Source organism: Taudactylus pleione, unplaced genomic scaffold (genome assembly GCF_031769625.1).
Source record: "Taudactylus pleione unplaced genomic scaffold, aTauple2 ptg000179l, whole genome shotgun sequence".
Classification (NCBI taxonomy): Eukaryota; Metazoa; Chordata; class Amphibia; order Anura; family Myobatrachidae; genus Taudactylus; species Taudactylus pleione.
In genome coordinates this window covers 7,607,221-7,621,769 of record NW_028284581.1, presented here as the reverse complement: position 1 = coordinate 7,621,769, position 14,549 = coordinate 7,607,221, and the positions used below count along the sequence as shown (strand labels likewise).

General features: G+C 41.0%; 1 protein-coding gene across 1 annotated transcript in view; it reads right to left on the bottom strand.

The window, feature by feature from the left end:
• Positions 1-14,549, bottom strand: part of CDKAL1 (CDKAL1 threonylcarbamoyladenosine tRNA methylthiotransferase) — a 1,097,522-nt gene that overhangs the window by 107,306 nt on the left and 975,667 nt on the right. The window lies entirely within an intron of this gene.

Genomic DNA, 14,549 nt, shown 5'->3' with positions numbered 1-14,549 from the left:
TAGGGGCTCCTGGGGGTGACTTAGGGTTAGGCACGCCCCTGGGTGGTTAGGGTTAGGCTAGGGGAAGGGGGGGCTAGGGTTAGGCACCCGCTGGGGGGAGGTTAGGGTTAGGCACCCCCCCGGAAGACTTAGGGTTAGGCTGAGGGGAATGGGGGGTTAGGTTTAGGCACTTGGGGGGACTTTAGGTTGGTAAATAGAAAAAAAACATGCGGCCGGCAGTAAATCATACTGATCCCTGTTTAACAATTAATAGAATTTATTCACACAGTACTTCACACAAATTAAAACAGTAAAAAAAGGTGATTATCCTAATTGTGGCAGATTCCAATGGAGATGGGTTGTAAAGCATGCAAGTAAGTCCAAGCAGGAACATAAAGGGTGATCAAATAGCAGAGGTTTAATCAGGATTAAGGGTACCAATGCATTTCACCAGTTCTCTGGCTTCCTCAGCTGAAGCATAGTCTATAATAAATATTCATTCAAAGAAATTAGCCCTTGTCAGGTGTTGTTCGGAAATAAGTTATGGCTGCTCCACAATGATTTTCTGTAACTTTTTCTTTTTGGGAGAAAACCTGGGGCCACTCACTTGGGTTTGCCTCCCAGCCCCTGTGTAAGAGTATGCAAGTTCAGAACCTCACCCTTACCGGACAAATTATTATTTTGTTCATTATTTCATATTAGTCTATAGGTTATGTAAGTTTGATCACAGAGAGGAAATCTAGAACGCTGTCCCACTTGAAGGTAACAGCTTGTGTAAAGAGCTAATCCCATGACTTAGATACTGTAAGCGTTACATATCACAACTGCCATCATTTTTTGTGGTAGAAAGGACTTTTCCTTACATGAATCCATGAAGGCTGTTTAATTAAATATAAAAAAATACTTAAACCTATTCATTGTTTAGGTCAGAGGTTCCCAAACGCGGTCCTCAAAGCAACCCAACAAGTTCAGGTTTTAGAAATATCCATGGTTGAACACATGGTTAACTGGTTAAGTCAAATTGACTGAGATACTAATGAAGTCATCTGTGCTCAACCATGGATATCTCTAAAACCTGACCTGTTGGGCAGCCTTGAGGACCTTGTTTGGGAACCTCTAGTTTAGGTCTTTGAAAGATTGAATGCAGCAAAGTACAAACAAGTAGACACATTCTTTACACAGCCCAACTGGACTGTTGGTGTCTACAGATGTCTCCACACACCTTACTTACTTGTGCGTTAAACAGCCCTTCTAGTTGCGCCATGCTGTGGTGTGTCTTGTTAGCGCCGAGAGTCTTTCCGTGCGACTAATTACCTTCAAATGCACCTTATTCACATATGCAGCATGCCTATATTCTGTGTGCAACTGCAGGTGTATCTGCATGTGAAATGTTACGTTACACTGTCTCAGCCACCGACACTGTAACATAGTATTTTACATGCAGATACGCCCATAGTCACAAACAGAATATAGACATGCTGCATATCATGCCCTTTGTAGCCTGTGGGCTACATTTGCCCACTCACACATTATTTCCGCACGCACATGCAAGGCTGAAGGTTGGCGCATGCGCAGCTGGCAGAAGCAGATACAATTACAATCTACTGATCGTCTGGCTGGGTTCCCATCAGAACCCCTGTCCCGGTGACTCAGTAATAATACATTCAAGCAAATTGAGGCGATAAGGAGTCCTTATTATCGGGGAAGATCACATATATTAAGAAATATGCCTCTTAACAACAAAATTGCAAATATGCATTAACCAAGAGCATCAAAATGTTTAACTCTGGATTGATTGTGTTAGACATTGTACAAGGACTGTGCTAAACTTCTATTCTTTTACAATTAGTATCCCCATTGTTCCCGGGATAATAGAGCACAATAGGACTATCACTGCTTCTGTTATTAGATCAGAAATGTTAACCTGCATGCACCAATGTCAGTTAAATGGAGACACCTTTTTATTCATACAATTAGGTAAAACCGTTTAGTGAGATGGCCCCATTTACCGCAATGTCTGGAGATATAATATTTTAGTTTTTTTTTTCTAGTTATCCAAATAATGTGGTATCATGTTGTATTGGGTTTCCTAAGTGATACAATAATTTATTTTGGTGCCATTTGTGGCTCTTTTCTTTTTATACTATAGCACACGCTCATCCATTACTCCAAGTCTAAGTGTCTTTATTTCCCTATTTGAAGTAATGTGGAGGTTTCACATGTGCCATTGTGAACAATCACTATATGACCTATCTATTAATTTGTGGCAATAATAACGATTCTTTGTTGTGTTGTCACTGTACTTTACTATTTACATCTTGAGCAGCCTGGGCGATACTGGCCTGGAGCGGTAATGCTTATACCACTGCTTCATTGGGCCAGTCCCAGAGGATGTGTTCATGCATCAGCCAGCAAGCTGGTCTGCGCATATGCTGTGAAACCAAAAGCCTAGCGGTGAGCTTTCCCTTCCACTAATTAAGACATAAAGTAAATTGTCCCCCAAAAAAATACTTAAAATAATAAATATTTAAATACTATTTTCAACTGAAATATATATATTCAAATAATAAAAAAAGTCGATCTTTTCATTGTTATCGACACTCATTTTTGACAGAGAATTTGAATATATAGCCCCCTTCTCGTGTGTTATTGTTGACTTTGCTGAGGTGTGGTGACCCTGAGCTGGACACTAGCTGTTGGATTGAGGAACGCAGGTTATACTCTTGTTCCATAGGTGTATACAGAAGAGAGGTACTTGGTTGTAGGGACAAGAAGATCGGTCCCTACAACCACAAAAACATGCTGGAAGCTTTACTACAATAATTACAAAGAGAAAGAAACTCCTGCTTAGCTGTGAAATTCACATACTGTTATTAAACTGCTATTTATCTAAAATGAGAGCATCAATAGGCCAAAGCATCACATTTACATAAAAGCTAAATAAATTAACAACCAGAAACAGTTAGACATAATGGTTTATACTTGTTGGTTATTCTCAGTACTTTGCCACAACCCTCACATCTGACTGACATTATTCCTGCAGCCCTGTATTCTTTATTTCTACACTCCAGTGTGCATATTGCTTATCACCAAACAGGAACACAGGGCTTAGACACAACAGCAAACTCTGAACATAAAGGAGAGGAGTCACTGATTCATGGATCTGTGTACCCCGCTCTGTCACCTACATGCAGTGAATCCAAATGACCCATTTTATTGTACTTGCCCAGGCGTCTGATGTGCACACTGTAATATCTGCAATGAAGTCTGTCTCTCTCTTTACAAAAGCAGCTCAAGCTCTGTAAATAAATTTTTTTTTTACCATAAAAAGAAAAACACATCTAGCAAAAAGACGTGCTTTCAATTTCATTGTTTTGAAATTTCCCCCCCAATAAATAAGGGTGGGGGGAAGCCCTAACAGATGTGCTGATAGAAAGCCACAGTATAAATCAAGCATAGAATAGGCCAGTCTCCCCCTGCAGGACAGTAAGGAAACACTTATGGAAAACCAAGCTGCATGCTGCCAATAAAATAAAGTACTATAGCAGAACGGGCTAACAAAGCTAAAGGGGCTCATTATAACCCAGAACGACAAGGTCTCATGGGCAATCTGGAATGATTAAGCATTCACTGAAGAATTACAGAAGCAGGTTCTCAAGAGATCAGTTATAAATACTTACTGGGTTCAGAGCATCTAAATGCAAGAACTTGTATGTCGAATGCAGCTCTACAGAAATATTGCTTTTTCCAAATGCCCTATCCAACTATTAACTCCCTGAAATTAAATAAGTTATTATATAATAAATTGCCTTTATGAATAAACTGAACTACATTTTTTCAAGTTATTCATTTAATTTGTTAGCTATGGATGTAATTCATTAAATTGCACACGACTTCTGGCTTTTTTTGGCAGTGAAGCTGCATCTGATAATTCTTTCCTCAATGACATCTGAATAGGCCTCACATGCACCTTCTGTGACCAGCAGTATTTGCTCCAGTGCATTAACTAATAAAACAGATAACCAGCACGGTATAAATTCATTTTGGGGAACGGGGCAGGAAAACATTTTACGCATGCATAACATTTGTAGAAAATGGCTATATATATATATATATATATATATATATATACATACACACACTTATATTTACTATTACACACTGCTTAAACGCTCAGATTTGTGGCAAATAACACCTTAGAAGATTTGTTAAATGCAATCACAAATGTGCATGGCGTGTAGCAAGTGATTTGTTTAGAGCAGAGGTTCTCAAACTCGGTCCTCAGGACCCCACACAGGTCACATTTTCCAGGTAACCTAGCAGGTGCACAGGTGTAGTCATTACTGGCACATTTTAAAAGATCCACAGGTGGAGCTAATTATTTCACTTGTGATTCTGTGAGGAGACCTGGAAATTAAGGATGTGCAGGCTCGGATAGGTTCGAGTTTGCACACAGAGTTCGGATTTTTCCCTCCAAAAAACGGGACTCAGAAAGAGGCAAAACGTCATCTTGCATGAACAAACATCATCATTCCTGGACAAAAGTGTGCTAAAACAGGCGTACCAATAGTGATCCCCCATGTTTTTACAACTTTAGGGGGGTCCTACAATTTATTCAATGAAAAATTTGTTTTTTTACGCAGATCCCACTTCGCAGTTTCCCGTTTTTGTAGCTTTTATATTGAACACTGGGATAAAGCGGGCGCGCGTCCGATACTTTATCCCAGGAAAATCTCCGATGTGGAGCGAAAAGTCCAGCACGGACTTTTCGCTCCCATATTGAATACCCCTCATAGTCTCAAAAGAAAGGGGAATTTTGACAATAGTATCCTCAGTTGAAATTCTGCCACACAGTAGCACAATCTTATTCACATTACACCACATAGTAGTGTCCCTTCTTCATGTTATGACACACAGTAGGGCCCCTTTTACACAATGCCCACATTAGTGCCCCTTTTACACAAGCCCACAGTAGTAGTGCCCCTAATACACATAATGCCCACAGTAGTAGTGTATTTTATACAATGCCCACTGTAGTGGTGCCCCTTCTGCAGCGCCCCCACTAGTGGTACCCCTTATGCAGTGCCCCCATTAGTAGTGCCCCCCAGTGGTAATGCCCCTTATGCAGTGCCTCCAGTGGTAGTGCTCCTTACGCAGAGCCCACAGTAGTGGTGCCCATTATGCTGTGCCCCCAGTAGTAATGCCCATTTTGCAGTGCCCCCAGTAGTGGTGTCCCTCATGCAATACCCTCCGGAGTGGTGCCCCCTATGCAATGTCCCCATTAGTAGTGCCCCCAGTAGTAGAGCCACCAGTGGTAATTCCCACATTAGTAATGCCCCTTACACAAAAAGAACAGAATACTTACCTTAAGCCCCGACCCTGCTCCTCGGAACTATGGGAGACACGTCATGACGTCTCTCCCTTCAACCACTGCCCGGAAGGCGGAGCTCAGGAGTGAACTCCAGCCTCCGGCTGCAGCTGTAGGGAAGGAGCCAGGCGCCCGCTGATAGCAAAATCCCAGCGGGAGCCCGGCAAATGGTGAAGGCAGCGGTGGCACCTCCCTGCAGCGCTGGGTTGGCTGAGCTTCTGGCCAGGTAAGGTGGGCTGGAGGAGGCGAAACTCGTTCCGCCTTCAAACAGAACTGATGTGATGCAGTTCCACCCCGTTCCTGCCCACTTTAACCCCTGGGACACACTTTTATTAAGAATCATAAATGAAAATGAAAACAGAATCCAGCTGTTCAGAAGTCATTGCCTAAAATGATGGATTTGCTTCTGTCGAGTCATCGCTACCAAAGGCAGCATTTTCCATGTGGCACAGACAATGCACTCCAACAGTCACACAGATTAAGTCTGGCACATGTCCATTATAATGAAGCTCTCTAGAGCCATCTGTAATATTCTCCAATTACCGCCATCTGAAAAGCAGCATCGTAATCAGAAATGGCAGCGTAACCAGAGATGGGCTTGATAAATAACAATGAATTGACTAAATGATGGTTTCGCTTCTACAGTTTACATTAAAATCTCCAAAAGGGATGTCCAGTTTTTTTTATTTTTTTGCATCCTCCTCTCTAATCCCTCTGGCCTGTGCAGTACCTCCCCCATAACAAGCGATCCCCAATCATGTGCTATCCAGGGTATTATCATGGAATTGTACAAATAGTCTTGTGAATTTGCAGTTGATGCAGTAGTGTAATAGAACATGGTCTTTCAGACATAAACAAGTCTGGAATTAAATACTTTGTTTTTATTTTTAACATTATGCTAGCCTACTCTATATTACATCTATATGTTCCTGAGTGGTGCCACCTGCTATATCGTAGCAAGAAAATAATATTTCACTAGCTCACAAGCTTGAGGCACAACTGGGGTCTATAGGTATGGTTAGAAGATGACCACTGATTGCAGTCATCTTCTGATCATATTTACAAACAAGTGTTCTTCTTGAGCCAACACATTTCAACTGACATTATGACCAATTCATGTGTGATCAATATTACATTTTCTGAATGATACACTGGAGAAAGTGATCATAGCATTTTTGTTCAATATATCTTGTTGTTTGAATTACACACTTGAAACATACTTGCCTACTTTTGAAAAAGCATTTCAGGGAGATTATGAAAGCAACACCTATGGGTGCGGCAGTAAAGTGGACATGTACTGCTACATCTGAGAGGCGTGTCATAATACTGATTTACATCTAAATATAAATGATCCCCAAAGCAGTTAGTAAGATCTACTAATTGATGAAAACACACTGATACTTTTCAGAAAATGTATGTAACCATAGGGATTACACCCAATGCAGGGAAATTATACTAATGATCCCATTTGAATGTATTTATGTATGTGTTTTTTTATATATAACAGCTACATAATAATAATAATAAGAAAAAGTTGTGTTCACCTAAGGCAGAGGTTCCTAAACTCCGCCATTACAGTCCAAGCTTTAAGGATATCCATGCTTGAGCCCTGATGGTTAATTCAAATTGACTTTGGTGCTAATTAAGTCAAGAAAGAGAAAATCTAGGTGCAGTAGAATATCAATTTGTCCACTGTATATACAGATAAAACTAAAGCAGCTACCCACAAAATAGCTCTAACCAACTATTGATTTAAACAATACAAAATAAGTGAACTCAATTTCAATCACTTAAGGGTGCGCTTAATAAATTATAAAATCATACATTTATGAAAAAGAAACATAACATAACATTTAACATATATCAGATACAAAAATTATTACAACCATCACATATAGTGAATCATAAATGTTTCAAAGAAAACTACCCAATCACTGATAATAAAAATTGTATTTCCACTGATTCTGGATCATTGTGTACAGTCAGGTGCATAAATATTGGGACATTTACAGAATTTTCATATTTTGGCCTCTATTCACCACCACAATGGCTTTGAAATGAAACAAACAAGATGTGCTTTAACTGCAGACATTCATATTTAATTTGAGGGTAATTACATCCAAATCAGGTGAACGGTTTAGGAATTACAATGGTTTCTATATGTGCCTCCCACTTTTTAAGGGGCCAAGAGTAATGGGACAATCTAAACAATCCTAAATCTAACTTTCACTTTTTAATATTTTGTTGCAAATCCTTTGCAGGCAATTACAGCCTGAAGTCTGGAATGCATAGACATCACCAGACGCTGGGTTTCATCCCTGGTGATGCTCTGCCAGGCCTCTACTGCCATTGTCTTCAATTCCTGCTTGTTCTTGGTGCATTTTCCCTTCAGTTTTGTCTTCATCAAGTGAAATGCATGCTCAATCGGATTCAGGTCAGGGGATTGACTTGGCCATTGCATAACATTCCACTTTTTAGCCTTAAAAAACTCTTTGGTTGCTTTTGCAGTATGCTTCGGTTCACTGTCCATTTGCACTGTGAAGCGCCGTCCAATGAGTTCTGAAGCATTTGACTGAATATGAGCATATAATATTGCCCAAAACACTTCAGAATTCATTCTGCTACTATTGTCAGCAGTCACATCATCAATAAATACAAGGGAACCAGTTCCATTGGCAGCCATACATGCCCAGGCCATGACACTACCACCACGCTTCACTGATGAGGTGGTATGTTTTGGATCATGAGCAGTTCCTTTCCTTCTCAATACTCTTCTCTTCCAATCACTCTGATACAAGTTGATCTCTGTCTCGTCTGTCCATAGGATGTTGTTCCAGAACTGTAATGGCTTTTTTAGATGTTGTTTGGCAAACTCTAATCTGGTCTTCCTGTTTTTGTGGCTCACCAATGGTTTAACATCTTGTGGTGAACCCTCTATATTCACTCTTGTGAAGTCTTCTTTTGATTGTTGACTTTGACACATATACACCTACCTCCTGGAGAGTGTTCTTGATTTGGCCAACTGTTGTGAAGCGTTTTTTCTTCAGCAGGGAAATAATTCTTCTGTCATCCACCACAGTTGTTTTCAGTGGTCTTCCAGGTCTTTTGGTGTTGCTGAGCTCTCCGATGCGTTCTTTCTTTTTAAGAATGTTCCAAACAGTAGATTTGGCCACACCTAATGTTTTTGCTATCTCTCTTATGGGTTTGTTTTGATTTTTCAGCCTAATGATGGCTTGCTTCACTGATAGTGACAGCTCTTTGGATCTCATATTGAGAGTCGACAGCAACTGATTCCAAATGCAAATGTCACACCTAGAATCAACTCCAGACCTTTTACCTGCTTAATTGATAATTAAATAACGAGAGAATAGCCCACACCTGTCCATGAAATAGCTTTTGAGTTGATAGTCCCATTACTTTTGGCCCCTTAAAAAGTGGGAGGCACATATAGAAACCATAGTAATTCCTACACCGTTCACCTGATTTGGATGTAATTACCCTCAAATTAAATCTGAAAGTCTGCAGTTAAAGCACATCTTGTTTGTTTCATTTCAAAGCCATTGTGGTGGTGAATAGAGGCCAAAATATTAAAATTCTGTCAATGTCCCAATATTTATGCACCTGACTGTACGTTCTAAACAAGATAGGAGCTGTAGTTAATTGATGTCCTTAGCTGCAATAAGCCATACATAAGACTTGATGAAATGTCTCTTGTGTCTTTATAGAAAATTGTAGCAATTCTGCGTATAGCTTGTAGCAGCAATAAACTTAAATTATAGTGTGCTTATGAACAATTGTACGTATAGCTTGTAGCAGCAATAAACTTAGGACATGGTATAGTTTCTCTATGGTCCGCAAACAGCTATGGCTGAAAGATATTAGTAGGTAGCTTGGAACAACAGGATCAAGGTGTGGCAAGATATAGCTTAATAAAGCACGCCAGTATTTTAATGGAGATTATATCCCGGTATAATTACCCAGCTCACAAATCCCACACGAATCCTGGGGGGTAAGACTGGTCCGGTGACAGCCGCCCGCTGTCTAGCGTCTCCTCGTCAGGCGAAAATCAGCAATCCGGCTCCTGGTCCAACTGCAGATATGAACCACGGGAGCCACAGAAGATAGTGCCGCACACCTTTTTGTGAGGTCCGCTGTGCCACGCTACTCCAAGCAAGAACGCAATCACTACAAGCGGAAACGGTATAGTGGTCAAGCAGTAGATGGGTAGTAGTTTAAAAGTCTCTGGCGCATTTCTCCGTCATGTGACGGTTTTAACCCGTTGAGAAAACTGTCACTTGACGGAGAAGTGCGTCGGTGACTTTTAAACTACTACCCATCTATTGCTTGACCACTATACCGTTTCCGCTTGGAGTGATTGCGTTCTTGCTTGGAGCATACGGGCACAGCGGACATCACAAAAAGGTGTGCGGCACTATCTTCTGTGGCTCCCGTGGTTCATACCTGCAGTTGGACCGGGAGCCGGATTGCTGATTTTCCCCTGACGAGGAGACATTAGAGTGCGGGCGCCTATCACCAAACCAGTCTTACCCCCCCAGGATTCGTGAGCTGGGTAATTATACTGGGATATAATCTCCATTAAAATACTGGCGTGCTTTATTAAGCTATATCTTGCCACACCTTGATCCTGTTGTTACAAGCTGCCTACTAATATCTTTCAGCCATAGCAGTTTGCGAACCATAGAGAAACTATACCATGTCCTAAGTTTATTGTTGCTACAAGCTATACGCACATTTGCTACAATTGTTCATAAGAACACTATTCAAGTTTTAAGTTTATTGCTGCTACAAGCTATACGCATAATTGCTACAACTTTCTATAAAGACACAGAGACATTTCATCAAGTCTTATGTATGGCTTATTGCAGCTAAGGACATCAATTAACTACAGCTCCTATCTTGTTTAGAATGGACACAATCATCCAGAAACAGTGGAAATACAATTTTTATCATCAGTGATTGGGTAGTTTTCTTTGAAACATTTATGATTCACTATATGTTATGGTTGTAATAATTTTTGCATCTGATATAATGTTAAATGTTATGTTATGTTTCTTTTTAATAAATGTATGATTTTATAATTTATTAAGCGCACCCTTAAGTGATTGAAATTGAGTTCACTTATTTTGTTTTGCTAATTAAGTCACCTGTGCTCAATCATGGATATCCTTAAAACCTGGACTATAATGGCGGAGTTTGGGAACCTGTAAGTTAAGGAGTTAGTATAGTATTATGGTATTATGACTCTTAATGCAATTGATATCTACCAAATTATCCCACTGCATACTGGTACATGTTTTTAACCACTCTATTGTATCTGAACCAATTTGGAGTGCCCACATTGTGATCTTCTTTGCTAACAGCATTACAGATTCTATATGTTGTTAATAATTAACATTTCCCCTTATAATTACAAACTTTTTCTCTCATTTATCCTGTAAAAGTGAAGTAGCAATCCCTCAATATATAGGATTCTGACTGGTTTATGAAGGTTACACGATCAAACAATAAGTGCACTGCATAGGCAAGAAGTGGGGGGGCGGGGATTCCAGTTGCTTCCCCCAAGCAGCAGCTCAAATCATGACCACAATAGCAATAGTACAGTATATAGATTTTACTAGTGATACAAACACAACATGCAGTATAAAGCAGGGGCAAACGCAGGATTTGTAGGTGGAGTTTCCCTGTATGCATGGATGGGGCCAGGCACCTTGTCTTATGGCCCAGCCTGCTGCATACTGTTGCGATTTGCGCATCTATGGGGAATGGGCGGGACCAAAATGATGCGATTCTCACAGGCCGTTGAATAGCTAAATAATGTCGCAAGGCACGCGGGACTGCAGTCGGATAACAAAAAAAGTTGGTTCTTGAGGGGGGTGGGTTCTTGGTAATCAGAAACCAGAGAGCAGCTGCCAGCAAGAAGAGTCGGGCATCTCAACATGAAGTGGAAGAATATTTGCTTAGAGAGCATAGTTCTGCTCCTACTGGTTATATTATGTATGTATATTTATTATGGAATGTATAACTAATTTCTGACCACTTATGTTATTTATGCGAGATAAATATGTTTGATACAGAATGTTTGCTTTTTGGACTCTCTCCTCTATACAGAGCTGGATTAAGGGGGTCATGTACTCCAAACCCCCTTTTCTCAGGGGCTGTCTACAAGCGCACATTTACTGTACTGCCTGCTACATCTTATGAATGCGGAGCACTGCATTGTGCAGTTTTGTGCATTTTATAATGGCTGGTCGTGTGGCAGCGGGATGGAGCAGTCCAGATGAGTAGTGGAGCAGGGGTGAGCAGGAGGAGAATTGTGGGTTGGGCGGTTGAGTGCGGGTGAGTTGTAGGAATGGGGCGGGCCAATGGAGGGATGGGGGCAACTGGGCAGGACAGGCAGCGTAGATTGCCATAATCAATGCGGTTGCTGCAGCAGCATTAAGGGGAAGGGCTCAATCCCATACGTCCCTGCACAGGAACTGCAGCTGTTTAGACCAATGACAGCAGCTGGCAGAGAGGTAGCAGCCAATGAGATTGGGTCTTCATTTTGGACTTTATCTAACTGGTCGGAATATAGGAAATAATCAGGCTGAGGGAAAGAGAGGGATAATAGGGAGTGTGGCAAGAGAACAGAGAGGGTTAGCTGGGGATAAGGAGTAAAAACAATAAGGAGGGAGAAAAAAACAATAAGGAGGGAGAGCTGGGAAAGAACAGAAAGATAAAGAAGGGAAAGAGCAGGATATAAAGCTAAAGGATGAAGGACAGAGCACATGGGACAACGAAGGGGAATAATGCTGTTTAGTTGGAGGTGACCTGAGAGTCCTGGATGGAAAAACATGCAGCCACTGGTGATGAGATATGCTGTATAAAGGACGGTGGGAGTGGACCCACAGACCAAGTGCAGCAGAAGAAAGCATTGGATCAGCTGACACCACTGGAACCTGTGCAGTCAACAGTCTTGAGGTTAGTGCGTGTTTCTTTATTAGATCTTACACTGTCTGAGCGTATAATATAAATATATATATATATATATTTATATATATGCATATACCGTACTGTGAACAAGTTTTAGGCAGGTGTGGAGAAAATGCTGCAAAGTAAGAATGCTTTCAAAAATAGAAGTGTTTATAGTTTACTTTTATCAATTAACAAACTGCATAGTATAGGCTTTAGGGTCAGACCTAGATGGGGGACCAGGTGTACTTAAGAAAGGAAGGCCCTGTGGTTTAAAATATTATATATAGTACTGTGCAAATGCTTTAGGCAGGGGTAGGGATACAATGCTGCAAAGTAAGAATGCTTTAAAAAATAAAAGTGCAAATACTTTAATTTTATCAATTAACAAAATGCAAAGTGAATGAACAGAAGATAAATCTAAATAAAATCAATATTTGGTGTGACCACCCTTTGCCTACAAAACAGCATCAATTCTTCTAGGTAGACTTGCACACAGTTTTGAAGGAACTCAGCAGGGAGGTTGTTCCAGACATCTTGAAGAACTAACCACAGATCTTCTGTGGATGTAGGCTTGCTCAAATCCTTCTGTCTCTTCATCGCAGACCGACTTGATGATGTTGAGATCAGGACTCTGTGGGGGCCATATCATCACTTCCAGGACCCCTTGTTCTTCTTTACGCTGAAGATAGTTCTTAATGACATTGGCTTTAAGTTTGGGGTCGTTGTCCTGCTGCAGAATAAAATTGGAGCCATTCAGACATGTCCCTGATGGTATTGCATGATGGATAAGTACCTGCCTGTATTTCTCAGCATCGAGGACACCAATAATCCTGACCAAATCCCCAACTTCATTTGCTGAAATGCAGCCCCAAACTTGCAAGGAATATACACTCATTATTATACCGCTCTCCAGTCCTTCAGCGAACAAACAGCCTTCTGTTACAGCCAAATATTTAACATTTTGACTCATCAGACCAGAGCACCTGCTGCTATTGTTCTGCACCCCAGTCCCTATGTTTTTGTGCATAGTTGTGTTGCTTGGCCTTGTTTCCACGTTGAAGGTAAGGCTTTTGGCCGCAATTCTTCCATGAAGACCACTTCTGGCCAGACTTCTTCGAACAGTAGATGGGAGTACCTGAGTCCCACTGGTTTCTGCCAGTTCTGAGCCAAAGGGCTGAAGAGCGGTACAATAATGAGTGTCCACAGGCAACAGTGAAGCATGGTGGATGTTCCTTGCCAGTTTGGGTCTTATCTGGGATTACATGAATAGACAGAAGGATTTGAGCAAGCCTTCATACACAGAAGATCTGTGGTTAGTTCTCCAAGGTGTTTGGAACAACCTCCCTGCCAAGTTCCTTCAAAAACTATGTGCAAGTGTACCTAGAAGCATTGAACTGATGCGGTTTTGAAGGCAAAGGGTCACACCAAATATTGATTTCATTTAGATTTCTCTTCTGTTCATTCACTTTGCATTATGTTAATTGATAAAATTAAAGTATTTACACTTTTATTTTTTAAAGCATTCTTACTTTGCAGCATTGTATCCCTACCCCTGCCTAAAGCATTTGCACAGTGCTATATATAAAATTTGAAACCGCAGGGCCTTCCTTTCTTAAGTACCCCCGGTCCCCCATCTAGGTCTGACCCTAAAGCCTATACTACAGACAAGTGGTTCCCAAACTCGGTCCTCAAGGCACCATAACAGTCCAAGTTTTAAGGATATCCATGCTTGAGCATAGGTGGCTTAATTAGCACCTCAGTCAGCTTGATTTAACTGTGTGCTCAAGTATGGATATCCTTAAAACCTGGACTGTTAGAGTGCTTTAAGGACGGCGTTTGGGAACCACTGCTATAGGCCATCTAAAGTGTTAATAATGCTGTATAATGGATATTATTGTGTACATATATATTCAGGGCCGATGATAGATTCTTCTGCCACTCCCCAAGTCTCCTGGATTTGCTCCAATGCACCCTAGAGCAAGGGGCTTGGTGTGTGGAATGGTTCCCACATCCGGAAAGTGGGCTGGCCCTACTGCCCTACCTAATGGTTAAAGCTGGGCATCCACTATACAATTTTCTGTCAGATATCTGTCCAAGCTGGCTGGTTGGAATGAAAACCTGGTAATGTATGGGAGCAAATGACAGTCGATCATATGGTTTAAAAACTGAAAAAAGGACAAAAAAATAGTTAAAATTGTTTAAATTCGTGTGTTTAACCAATTTGTCT